Source organism: Eschrichtius robustus, chromosome 3 (genome assembly GCF_028021215.1).
Source record: "Eschrichtius robustus isolate mEscRob2 chromosome 3, mEscRob2.pri, whole genome shotgun sequence".
Classification (NCBI taxonomy): Eukaryota; Metazoa; Chordata; class Mammalia; order Artiodactyla; family Eschrichtiidae; genus Eschrichtius; species Eschrichtius robustus.
The window spans coordinates 180,430,830-180,444,091 of NC_090826.1; the positions used below are offsets into that span (position 1 = coordinate 180,430,830).

At 38.3% G+C, this 13,262-nt stretch overlaps 1 long non-coding RNA gene across 1 annotated transcript in view; it reads right to left on the bottom strand.

Annotated features, from left to right (window-relative positions):
- LOC137761643 (uncharacterized) overlaps positions 1-13,262 on the bottom strand; it is a 162,741-nt gene that overhangs the window by 140,907 nt on the left and 8,572 nt on the right. The window contains exons 4-5 of the long non-coding RNA XR_011073440.1: positions 11,004-11,220; positions 10,257-10,355 (exon numbers count right to left, since the gene is read on the bottom strand). This is a non-coding gene — a long non-coding RNA (uncharacterized lncRNA). The remainder of the gene's footprint in view (positions 1-10,256; positions 10,356-11,003; positions 11,221-13,262) is intronic.

Below are 13,262 nucleotides of genomic sequence, written 5' to 3' on the forward strand. Positions count from 1 at the left end.
AGTCAAAATGAAAGTAAGCTCAAAGTTAAGTATTCCAACAATAAATGCTGCAGGCGTTCAAAGAAAGGGCATTATTTTGAGCTGGGTAATATCTTTTTATATAAAAATGACTGAGTCCATGATGGCAGTAGGCTATACAAATCTCGGTCAACGAAAAGTAATACTAACAACACATCCCAAAAAAGAAGGTTGTAAGTACTGAGAACAAGTTGAATATTTTCATTTACTCTAAAAATAAATAATTTACTGTTGGAAGGTCAATTAAGGTACATACTGAAAAACGGTAGGAACTCAGGAAAAGAATAACATGGCCACCCATGCAGCGCCCACAATGCTATATGTACCTCAGTAAACTTCTTTGGCACTCAACCACACAGGACCAGAAACTACATTAGCAATGTCTCAGAGTAATAAAACTCAGGGATGCTAATTTATACAAACCAGGCCTATAGAGATTAATTGCCAATGGACCCTTTACACAGAGGAATGCAACTGTCATTTGGTCTAAATAGTGCACTTTTGGACACATGCTTCATGGAAACAAAATTTTTGGATGAGTTTGGTGAGGATGGACTCAGAATGGCGATAGGGCAGTTAATTTTATGGCTGCATATTCTATGACTTTAGATCTAACGGACTTACGGGTCCATCCTCTTAATAAGGAAAGAGTCACCAAATAGCCCCATACTTCATGTTGAACACCTAGAACGTGGTCTGGCTCCCAGCAGGCATTTAGTAAATATTTGCTAAGTGAATGAATGAATGAAAGTTTCCCTGTGCTTGGATAGTTGTTGCCAAACTTTGTCTTTCTGTTTTTCTACAATTTTTCCTGAAATGTTCTAAACTGCATTATTCCAATCAACACGTTTTTTGAATGACATATTAATACCTTCAATCCTTAGAGTCAAGAGTCACTAGCTGGAAAGTCGGTTGTTCTATTAAAACAGCGTTTTTCAACCTCAGCACTATTGACATCTTTACCCGGATAATTCTTTGCTGTAAAGGGCTGTCCTGTGCACTGCAGATAGTTCAGCAGCACCGCTGGCCTCTACCCGCTATGCCAGTAGTGCAGGCACGCACACGCACACGCGCGCGCGCACACACACACACATACACGCTGTTTCTCCTGTGTTTCCCATTAATATTTACTTCTGCAATGCATGATGATGCTTTGTTTCATGGTTTTGAGGTAGTTCATGGCAACAGGACTAAGGAAAAGAGGATTGGCTTGGGGTGGAGTGAGGCAGGGTGGAAGGAGTTTGAGAGGAAAGAACAGTTGCTAAGAACAGCTAAGTCAATCAGAAATGTCCCCAGGCATTGTCAAATATCCCCTGGGGACAAAATCAACCAGTTCTTTAAAGTGACATCTCTGCTCTTATCTATTAAGTACTAATTTCAGAATTTAACAGTTAGAGACTACGTCACTGAGTCCTTAGTCTTCATTGCTGTCTCTCCTAAACGTCACCCTTCCCCCCACAGGTACTGGCCAGGCCACCACACCTTTACATAGATACACCACCTGCAGCAGTGATTTCAAGGGAGAGGGGAAAGAAAATAATCCGGAAGGAAATTAGGTCCCTCACTTCCACCTACCGCATCCAAATACAGTAGCCCTCCATATCCGAGGGTTCCATATGCACAGATTCAACCAATCATGGACTGAAAATATTCAGGGGGAAAAAAAAAATCCCAGAAAGTTCCAAAAAGCAAACCTTGAATTTGCCAGGGTCAGCAACTATTTACATAACGTTTACATTGTATTAGGCATTATAAGTAATCTAGAGATGATTTAAAGTATATAGGAGGGTGTGCACAGGATATATGCAAATACTGCACCATTTTATATAGAGACCTTGAGCATCTTCGAGTTTTGGTATGGGGGTGGGGGGAGATAAATGGAACCAGTCCCCTCACTACCCTGCAGATATGAGGGACCACTGTAATGCCAAGGGTCCTCGGAGATACAGTGAATGTGGGTCCTATTTTATCAGTTGAGTCTTACCAACACACTTTGTCAGCTTTCATGCAGCACAAAAGAAAACAGGAATCAAGTCCCCCCAAAAAGATGAAGAAGTTTGACTACAATGACCATCCTCCCAACAAAGACTGATGTGATTTTTATCAGGTTTTCTTTAAAATCCAAACGCTTCTGGCTTACCTATTCTAATACAAAGTTACTGGAAAGAAGGAAAAACACTAAAGAATTTTGAAAAGTCAGAATTCTTGACTCATTGATCCTAAAAACAAATTTATGAAACAAATATAAGCAACATATTATGACTTTTTATAATTTAAAAAGCCTATTAACTTATATAATCATATTTTATAAGCTAATATAGCACATTAAATACATAAGAAGGCAGAAATTAATACATATGCCAAATACCATCTGAGGTAAAGATTATTTTATAATTGAGAGAACAGGGACCCAGACTAACCCAAAGTTATAAATAACAGAACCAGGATGATGCAAACCTTGTGTTTTTTCCCCGACGCTACAGCACCTCCCTTGTGAGTGTAGGGGAGCAAAACCTGCCACCTCAAAATGTCTCTTTGGCATGCGGATTATTTTGAAATGAAAACAATCAAGGCCCAAAAGACTCAGGAAGAAACTTTGACCTTCCCCATAATTGCCTAAAAAACATTTCGATAGAGGGCCTATTCCAGGAAGGGAGCTATCCCCCGTATCCCCGTATATAGTAGTAACTAGTATAGTAGGAACTAGAGTAGGAACTAGGTGTGTAGACAGGGAGGAACCTAGCAAATTCCTCTCTGTGTCCTATGTCTCTTCCTGGCCCAGCAAACATTTATTCACCAAACATTTGTTTTCCCATCTCCATGTGCATTGCCTTCCTCCCCTTTAAATCCCAAACCACAACCCCCAACATCCTCTTTTGTCTTTAGCTGAAGACGGTATTTAAGGGTGAGGGTTTCAGCCATTTGAGGAGTTATTCAGTTTTTTGGGGTCTCTCCCATTGTACATATGTTATTAAAATTTTGTTTGATTTTCTCCTGTTGATGTGTCTCATGTCACTTTAATTCTTAGATCAGCCAGAAGAACCTAGAAGGGTAGAGAAAAATTTCTTCCTGCTCGACATGAATATATCTCATTATTCTTTCTTTGATTTCATAAAACCTTAATAACTATCGTAACTTCTATGTATGCCTAAATTGTTGATACAGCAAATACCACTTTATCTAAAATATTTTAAAACACTATACAAATTTAAATATAAACATTCTCAATGATTTCAATTGGTTAAATTAAACTTTGTTTGGGAACTCCCTGGCAGTCCAGTGATTAGGACTCTGCGCTTCCTCTGCAGGGGGCAATGGTTCGATCCCTGGTCGGGGAACTAAGATCCCACAAGCTGTGTGGTGCGGCAAAAAAAAATTTTTTGAATAAAAAAATTAAACTTTGTTTAATTTAACATTTTGATGGTCTTAAAAATATAAGATAATAATGTACAAGAGTGAAAAAAAAATTGAACACTTAGCCAGAAATTCTATTTAGTCATATGCTGGGATGATTCAGCTACATAAAGTTAGTTAAATCAAACATATGACCAAAACCTAATAAATATTTTTATAAAATAACTATATATAAGATGTTAGTATATTTGAGCCATGTTTGGTCCTATTCAGGGGAATGGAATGTTTTTCTGGGTGTTTTTCTTGACAAGACAGGAACTTTAATCCCATAGAAACTCTGGGAGCCTGATGGTCTCCTCTCCCTGGCTATAGATCAGGTCTCAGAAAGTCACAGATATTTTTCTGTTTTAAAGTCAGACATGGTATTTCAACAGCTTTTTATTATACCTTAGAACCAGATACAACTGCCTTCAGAGACATTTTTTCCTTCATCCTGAGTCTTCTCTTAATTTGTCCTCAAATGACCAGTCAGGAAAATCAGAAAAGTATAATGTGCCAAGAGTCACAAAAACACCATTCTGATAAGCACTGGGAGCAAGGGCATGTCTAAAAAAAGCTTTCATCTATTTCAGGAGCTCTCTAAAAGAGGCTCCTAAGCTAAATTTTTCAGTCAATAAATTTGGTTTAAACATGAAGTGGGTAACAGGATAACATCAATCCAACCTTCAGGACTTTTCCACTTCAAATAATTACCTACAACAAAACCGCAGGTTAATCACACTTATCACCAGTAACCAACCTTTCTGCAGAAACAACTCTTTCCTAAATACTTAAGAATAATAAAGGGCAACAGTCAGAAATGTAAAGACTCACAAAAATTTTGAACACTGTTCTTTGCCTAGCACCCACAGAAAAACCCTTAAGCCCTAAACTGTGGTTACAAGTAAAGTATACCATTAATTTTGAGCAGAAGAAACTATTAGCATATGATCAGCTATCAATCACCCCAAGACTAAGTCTCTCCTGACTGGAGTTGTCTTGTTTTGTTTTTGACTTATTTTTTTAAGTAAATGCTTAGGACCACATATTATTTTTCACAAAGAGAAAAGTACAAAAACTGTACTGACCTATGTGATTTATCATGGTTAACAAACCAATTTTAAAAAAGAAAAAAAATTGCAACAAAACACATTGCTGATTTTGGTATTAGGGTGATGGTGGCCTCATAGAATGAGTTCAGAAGTGTTCCTTCCTCTGCAATTTTTTGGAATAGTTTCAGAAGGATAGGTGTTAACTCTTCTCTAAATGTTTGGTAGAATTCACCTGTAGAGCCATCTGGTCCTGTACTTTTGTTTGTTGGGAGTTTTTAAATTACTGATTCAATTTCGGTAGTTAATTGGTCTGTTTGCATTTTCCATTTTTTCCTGGTTCAGTCCTGGGAGACTGTACCTTTCTAAGACTTTGTCCATTTCTTGTAGGCTGTCCATTTTATTGGTGCATAGTTGCTCACAGTAGTCTCTTATGATGCTTTATATCCTGTAACTTCTCCTTTTTCATTTCTGATTTTACTGATTTGGGCCCTCTCTCTTTTTTTCTTGATGAGTCTGGCTAAAGATTTATCAATTTCGTTTATCTTTTCAAAGAACCAGCTTTTAGTTTCATGGATCTTTACAACTGTTTTTTTAGATACCACTGTTTGCAGACAACATGATACTATACACAGAAAATCCTAAGGAAGCTACCAGAAAGCTACTAGAGCTCATCAATGAATTCAGTAAAGTTGCAGGATACAAAATTAATACACAGAAATCTGTCACATTTCCATATACTAACAACGAAATAGCACAAAGAGAAATTAAGGAAACAATCCCATTTACCAATGCATCAAAAAGAATAAAATACCTAGGAATAAACCTACCTAAGGAGACAGAAGACCTGTACTCCAAAAAACTATAAGATGCTGATGAAAGAAATTGAAGACCACACAAACAGATGGAAAGATACACTGTGTTCTTGGATTGGAAGAATCAGTATTGTCAAAATGACCATTCTACACAAGGCAATCTACAGATTCAATGCAATCCCTATCAAATTACCAATGGCATTTTTCACAGAACTAGAACAAAGTTTTTTTAAATTTCTACAGAAACACAAAAGACCCCGAATAGCCAAAGCAATCTTGAGAAAGAAAAACAGAGCTGGAGGAATCAGGCTCCCTGACTTCAGACTATACTACAAAGCTATAGTAATCAAGACAGTACGGTACTGGCACAAAAACAGACATATAGATCAATGGAACAGGATAGAAAGCCCAGAAATAAACCCACGCACTTATGGTCAATTAATCTATGACAAAGGAGGCAAGAACATACAATGGAGAAAAGACAGTCTCTTCAATAAGTGGTGCTGGAAAAACTAGACAGCTACATGTAAAAGAATGAAATTCGAACATTCTCTAACACATATACAAAAATAAACTCAAAATAGATTAAAGACCTAAATGTAAGACCAGATTACTATAAAACTCCTCAAGGAAAACATAGGCAGAACACTCTTTGACATAAATCGCAGCAATGTTTTTTGGATCTGTCTCCTTGAGTAATGGAAATAAAAACAAAAATAAACAAATGGGGCCTAATTAAACTTAAAAGCTTTTGCACAGCAAAGGAAACCATACACAAAATGAAAAGACAACCTACAGAATGGGAGAAAATATTTGCAAACAATTCAACTGACAAGGGATTAATTTCCAAAATATACAAACTGCTCATACAGCTCAATATCCAAAAAACAAACAACCCAATCAAAAAATGGGCAGAAGATCTAAATAGACATTTCTCCAAAGAAGACAGACTGATGGCCAACAGGCACATGAAAAAAAATGCTCAACATTGCTAATTACTAGAGAAATGCAAATCAAAACTACAGTGAGGTATGACCTCACACAGGTCAGAATAGCCAGCATCAAAATGTCTACAAATAATAAATGCTAGAGAGGGACTTCCCTAGCAGTCCAGTGGTTAAGACCCCACGCTTCCACTGCAGGGGGCGTGGGTTTTACCCCTGGTCAGGGAACTAAGATCCTTCATGCCACACAGTGCAGCCAAAAAAAGAAAAAAAAGAAAGCTAGAGACAGTGTGGAGAAAAAGGAACCTTCCTACACTGTTGGTGGGAATGTAAATTGGTACAGCCACTACAGAGAACAGTACGGAGGTTCCTTAAAAAACTAAAAATAGAGCGACTATATGATCCAGCAATCCCACTCCTGGGGATATATCTGGAGAAAACTATAACTCAAAAAGATACATGCACCCCAATGTTTATACATTTATAGTTATAAATAACCATGAAATGAGATAATGTACGTGAAAATAATCTCAAATTGTAATATCCTATATAAAAGTAAGATGCTATTAGCAGGACTTTACAGTGAAAGCCAAAGACACCATTTGGGCCTCCTAATAGTCAACAGCTCCATCATTTATAGATCTTAGATGACCCTCAGTTTTTAAGGACTCCAAGTATTCATGTTTCCCTAACCCCATGAGCATATATCAGTCAAAAATCACTGACATTATGTTCCAGAAGCCTAATTCTTATTCCATGAAAGCCTGACAGACCTGAAAAGGATAAAAATCTGGCCTACGTTAATGCCTACACTCAATTATATAATAGTGCACATACCAAAGATTTCCAAAATGTATTTCAGAACAGCAAAACTAGTTCTCAAGCAGCAAAATTAACACAGACCTTGTCGATTTCCTCTTCTCTAATTGTTAACTGGCCACACTCTCGGACGGTCTTTTACCAATGACTTTCCTATTGACATCGACCTTGTGACATTCTGCATCTTTTGCGAATTTTGCTATTAGGCTTTGCATTACATGTGCATTGTATGTTAGTGATTGTTAATTACCAAGACTACTATGAAGTGGGGAGAGGGTTTTGAGTGTAAAATGCATTGGTTTTCAACTCATTAGTGGATGTTTTCCTATTCTGATGGCCTTAGAATCCCTGTGCACTCAGTGTGGAGACTATAGTAATGAACACTCAGATAAGAAGGACACCCTATTCCTACCTCAAAGGGTTGTTCTGAGAATAAAGGTGAAATTCTGCTTGGCACACAGTAAGCCTCAATAAATGTTGCTTACTGGTATTTTTAAAGACAGAAGGCAGTAAGCAGAAGCCATTAGGCAGAAACAAGGAGAGACAAAAGTAGTAACCAATTATGGAATAGGAAGACATCTACAAAGGGAAGCAAGGAGAGGAGTGCTGAGTCACAAGCATGATAGACAAGTAGAATCACCCTTGGCTCCCAGAGCTGGGCCAGATTTTGAGCACTGCAGCCTTGCTCAGAGTTTCCTGGCTCTCCCTTCAGACTGCGTGTACATAGTGACAATACACTGCTATCACCTGGGGTAACCGAGGATGCCTCAACCCGCGAACTAACCAAACACACCCATGGGATCTCTTTGTTAAATTTTAGTCAACCAGACTTGCTTCCGGGGGAGATACTGACAAAAGAAACATTCCTTTCACTGAATGAAAGAGACCCTTTCTTTTCTGATTTAACTGAGTCTCTTAACTGTTCTCTTCCTTCACTTTCAACAGATCCCAAAGGATACTTTCTCCACCTTCATGGGAAACATACACACAGACACACACACACAGTTTCTTGCTAATATATTAAGTGTGTACAGCACTCCACAATTTACAAAGCATTTTATTTCACATCCACAAGAGGAGAGTATAAAAATAACAAACTCTGGGAATGGAATATAGGGATTTTCATTTTTAATGAGATCCCCAGATGACTAGCCAATCCTTTTATTTCACGTTTTTTCACTCACTAAATGAAAATCAAATTCCAGTTTTACCTTCCTAGGAATATTTGCACGTCATCGGAACTGAAGTTGTGGGTGTTTAAACACTCTTGAATCACACATATATAAAGTCTCTTGGTTTATTACATAAATTACTAAGAATAACATTCATGGGTTTTCTATTAATTAACTAATTCATTATTTCATTCAACAATTATATTGAGCATGCAATTACCATGTGCCCAGCAATGTATTCAAGGCTGGATTTCACCAGCTCAACTTTCACGATCGACCTTTTACAGACCATAATTACACAGCCAGGGTACCCATGAGGAGACCTACTGACGACAACCCAAACTGAGCTTCCCATAGAAACATCAATTCTACAGTGGAACAATTACAGACTTGGGATTCAAACCCTGGCTCTGCCGGACTTGCTTGCTATCTAGTTGGGGCAGCTTCTTCACGTCTCCAAGCATCAGTAAGATGGAGATAATAGCACCTACCTCACAAACGTGGAAGGATAAGAGAGAATGATAATAATACACAGCGCCTGGTCAGTGCCTGGCACATATAATAGGTGTTCAATAAACAAAACCTACTGCCTTTCTTATGAAAGGGCCAGATTTTCTAAGGAAGATTACTGAAAACCCCATTCTCATGTATTATTATTATTTTTTTTTACAGCAGGTCCTTATTAGTCATCCATTTTATACACATCAGTGTATACATGTCAATCCCAACCGCCCAATTCAGCACACCACCATCCCCACCCCCCACGGTTTTCCCCCCTTGGTGTCCATACGTTTGTTCTCTACATCTGTGTCTCAACTTCTGCCCTGCAAACCGGTTCATCTGTACCATTTTTCTAGGTTCCACACATATGCGTTAATATATTTGTTTTTCTCTTTCTGACTTACTTCATCTCATGTATTATTAACGTTCTCATTTTTCAAATGGAGAAAAATTAAGTTCAGGGAAGTTAAATCCTTCGTTCATGTATCAAGTGTGGTCAGCCCTTACTGTGTCCAGACGAGGGCTGTTCTCTGCAGATACAGGGATGCAAAGCACAGAGTCTCTGGCCTCAAGCACCACTGTCTCACAGAGGAAACACAGGAGAAGCGAACCGCCCCAGAAGAGGGAAGCACGGGGCTGTGGCAGCACACAAGTGAGCTCGCTCAGGATGCGGGGGCATCGAGGAGGCTCCCCAGAGCGGGCGTCCCAGCCGAGCCACGAGGGAAGTAACGTGACAAAAGCAGATACCCACTAGCAGCCTGGCTTGAATGAAACCAAATCCTTGTCTCCAAGACCCGTGAGTGTCCCACTATTCCACAGCTCCTGTGATTAGATTCAATTAACAAGGATTTTCTTAGCGCTTGCTTTATGGAAATGTCTGTACTAGATGGCAACAAAGGTGAATCATTATAGTTCTTATCTCATGATAAGACAGACATACAGATAACCAACTCAACCAATACCAAATGTAAGTCTGACCTTCAAAATCAGGTGCTGGACTTCCTGCCTGAGCTCTCACCTAGTTCTCCGACTCCTGGTGGGGATGCTGGTGATTCCTCCCAGGCCCTGGGGAAGCAGGTCAGCAACACTGCCCACCCTGTGAACCGCCCCACGCGGCAAAGCCGGGCGGATGTTATTCACCACCTCATCTGTGAATTATAATATAAATTCTTCAATTTCTGCAAAGGAGCTTCTTTTATCACTCGTAGGTACCACGAGTTCTGTATTTCACTGTGCACAGTGTTTCTGCTTACTTGAAACTGTTTACAGTGGAAATATTTAAAATATTTTATTTAAGGTATCTACATCTTTATAATTGAATTTTTTCTTTAGTTTTCTTTTGAGTGCTTTCTTCAGCAAATTTGGGGACCAGAATTATGCCTGCCTCAAAAAAATTACTGGGGAAACTTCCTGTCATTCTGTGCTTTGGAGCGATATAGGAATTATCAGACCCTTAGCAGCTTTACTCAGCTCATCTGAAAAATCCGTTGAACCCTGAAGTCACTACTCACTAACAGCAGAGCTCCCCATTCAGTACAGACTCACCTTCACACGCCTTCTCAACACTGCACTCGATATAACCACTGGGTGACAAACGTGGATGGGTTCATTTATCTTCAGTCTTTCTTCTACTATATGTGGAATCTAAAAAATAAAACAAACGAATGAATGTAACAAAACAGAAACAGACTCACAGATACAGAGAACAAACTGGTTACCAATGGGCAGAGGGAAGAGGAATGGGGCAAGACAGGCGAAGGGGATTAAGAGGTACAAACTACTAGGTATAAAATGAGTAAGATACAAGGATGTAATGTGCACCACAGGGAATATAGCCAATATTTCATAATAACTTCATATGAGTATTATCTATAAAAATACTGAATCACTATGTTGTATACCTGAAACTAATGTAATAGTTGATTGTAAATCAACTACACTTCAAATTTAAAAGAAATTAAGACAAGTTATTTTCTGTGCATGGCTTTGACCACATTCCACAGCTTCTCATAGGTGACTGTCCCATTTTAATAATTTCTAAATACCTTTGACTTCTATTTTCATTTCCTCCTTGGCCTACAAGCTCTTCATCTCGTACACTCTCCGTATAAAACAAAACCCAGGGAAACACAGCATGTGGATCACTGGTACACCTTCTAAAATAATGTAATATCCCCGTCACCCATGACCCCTATAGCACACCCTTGTTCAAACCTGTTGCTCCAAAAAGGAAACTTTTTCAGGTTACCCTGAGGACACTGTCCACTTACTTCTCAAGAGGCACCAACTTACCTGCTATTCAAGTCCGATAGGTTTCTGCTTCCATTTGGTCCTTTCTGCTTCACATATTCCCCAAGTTCCATATTTCTTATACGTCAGTGGTACACTTTCCTCTTTTACAGCAGTCCTACAAAGTTTCCTCTTTTCTTTTCTTCTCTGTTTAATTTCTTCCCATTTCAGTGGATTGTGGGGACGAAGAGGAGGTAATTGCACGGGCTCAAGACAAGACCTCAAAGCAGAAATCCAGAAAATTCTTTGAACTCTTTTAAGTGCTACCCAATTGATCATACTCTTAATAAGACTTTCTTACTTGTTTTCCTCTTCCTGAACCTAAGAAAATTATCTAAACTGATAATTGTACATATTATATATTATAATGTTATAATAAGTTGAACATTACAATCCAAATAATGCAATACTGCTTATATGCGAACAGAAATTCAGAGTTTAAAAGCAGTGAAAGTATAAAGGAAATTATTTTCTATCATTATGCAAGTTTTAAAACCATTAGGAAATGTTCTGTTTTCTAAAATCTACAATGCGTTAGGCCTCAGTCCATTTGTCTGACAGAAGCAAAAAAGAGGCAACCTATTACATAATGGTCCAAACTGGAAATTCCTAAAAACAAGAAACAAGCTACTTTTATATTAGATCTAATTTACTATTAAATTGTCTAATTAAGACAAATACACACACACACACACACACACACACATATACACATCTATATGGCTTCATTCAAATATATATGGTAAGAGACAGTGAAAGGAAAACAAATGATAATACCATGTGACCTTTTTAATCCTGTGGGTTTTTTTTTTTTTAATTTTTATTAGAGGAAATGTGAGATTTTTCACACGTTCATAATGTTTTAAATGAATAGTCTCTAAACCTGTAAACCTATTTACAATAGGTAAAAGTCAGATTTTTAAGAAGACCAACAAATAGATTATTTCATAAACTGCACACAGAAAAAATACCAACAGAAAGAACAGAAAATTTACAAACACTGCAAAGTTCAATGTTAGTATGGAAAGTTTATAAGGTTACAATAGGAATTTAATTACAGATATGGAGAACATATGAACCTCTGGCACAATTTACACTGGTAACAGATGTCAAACGCCCTGGGAAAGTTACCATGCATGCATTCATTCACTCATTCACTCATTCGTATGTCCACCCATCCATTCCCTCAGCAAATATTTACTGAGGATTCTCTATGTTCCAGGATATAATAATTTTTAAAAAGAAGAAGAAGAAGAAGAAGGAGGGGGAGGGAGAGAGAAGAGGGAGGAGGAAGAGAAACTGTCTGGTGACGAATAGTGACAAGAAACCAGGCAATTACAATTCATCATGGTAAGTAAATTAACAGGTGCTATGACAGCACTTAAGAGGAGCACCTTATCCAGATATGTCAGTGGAGGGAAGAAAAGTGTGTAGGTGGTGTACACAAAGAAAATTCATTTAAGCGATACCTGGAAGAGTATGAATCATACAGAAGTCAGATAAAGAGTGGAAAGAATGGAAAAAGGTCCAAGTAGAGGGAACAGCATGAGCAAGTGGCTAAAGCAAAGAGGAAGCATAGCACGTGGAAGGAACTACAAAATATTCAGTAGGTAGGGGCATAGAGAGCAAGGCAGCAGTAACAGAAGATCATGTAATAAATGAAAGGCTTTCAGGGGCCAGATAGAAAGGATCTTGTACGGCAATTTAAGGAATCTTGAACTTATCTTAAGGGTAATGACAAGCCATTAGCAGTTTTAATCAGAAAAGCAATAATGACCAGACAAGTGTTTTAGTAGAATCACGCTGCCTGAAAACAGATCATTCATTAGAGAGGATCAATTAGCAGGTGAGAGATCAATTAGAAGTTTTGCCTGGATCCATAAGAGAGATGAAGAGAGAATCAGGAAAGTGGAAATGGAGTAAAGAGTTTATAGTCTCAAGATACATTTAAGAAGTAAAATTAATAGGCAGGATAAACTTGATATGAGACTGGGAGAGGGTGGAACTCAAAGATAAACTCAATTTGTCTTTGGTAACTGAGATAGAGAACAAAGGCCAAGAAACAGGTTTAGGTGCAAAGATGGGAAATGCTGTCTTCAACAAGTTCACTTGAACCGCCTGTGAGTCATCTAGGTGAATCAAGCTAATGGACAATTAGCTAAAAAGGTCTGAGATGAGGAGAGAGACGAGCACAGACATTCATCAGCACACAGACCGCAGCTGAGTTTTGGGAGTGACTGCATAGCGTGAACGTGCAGAGCC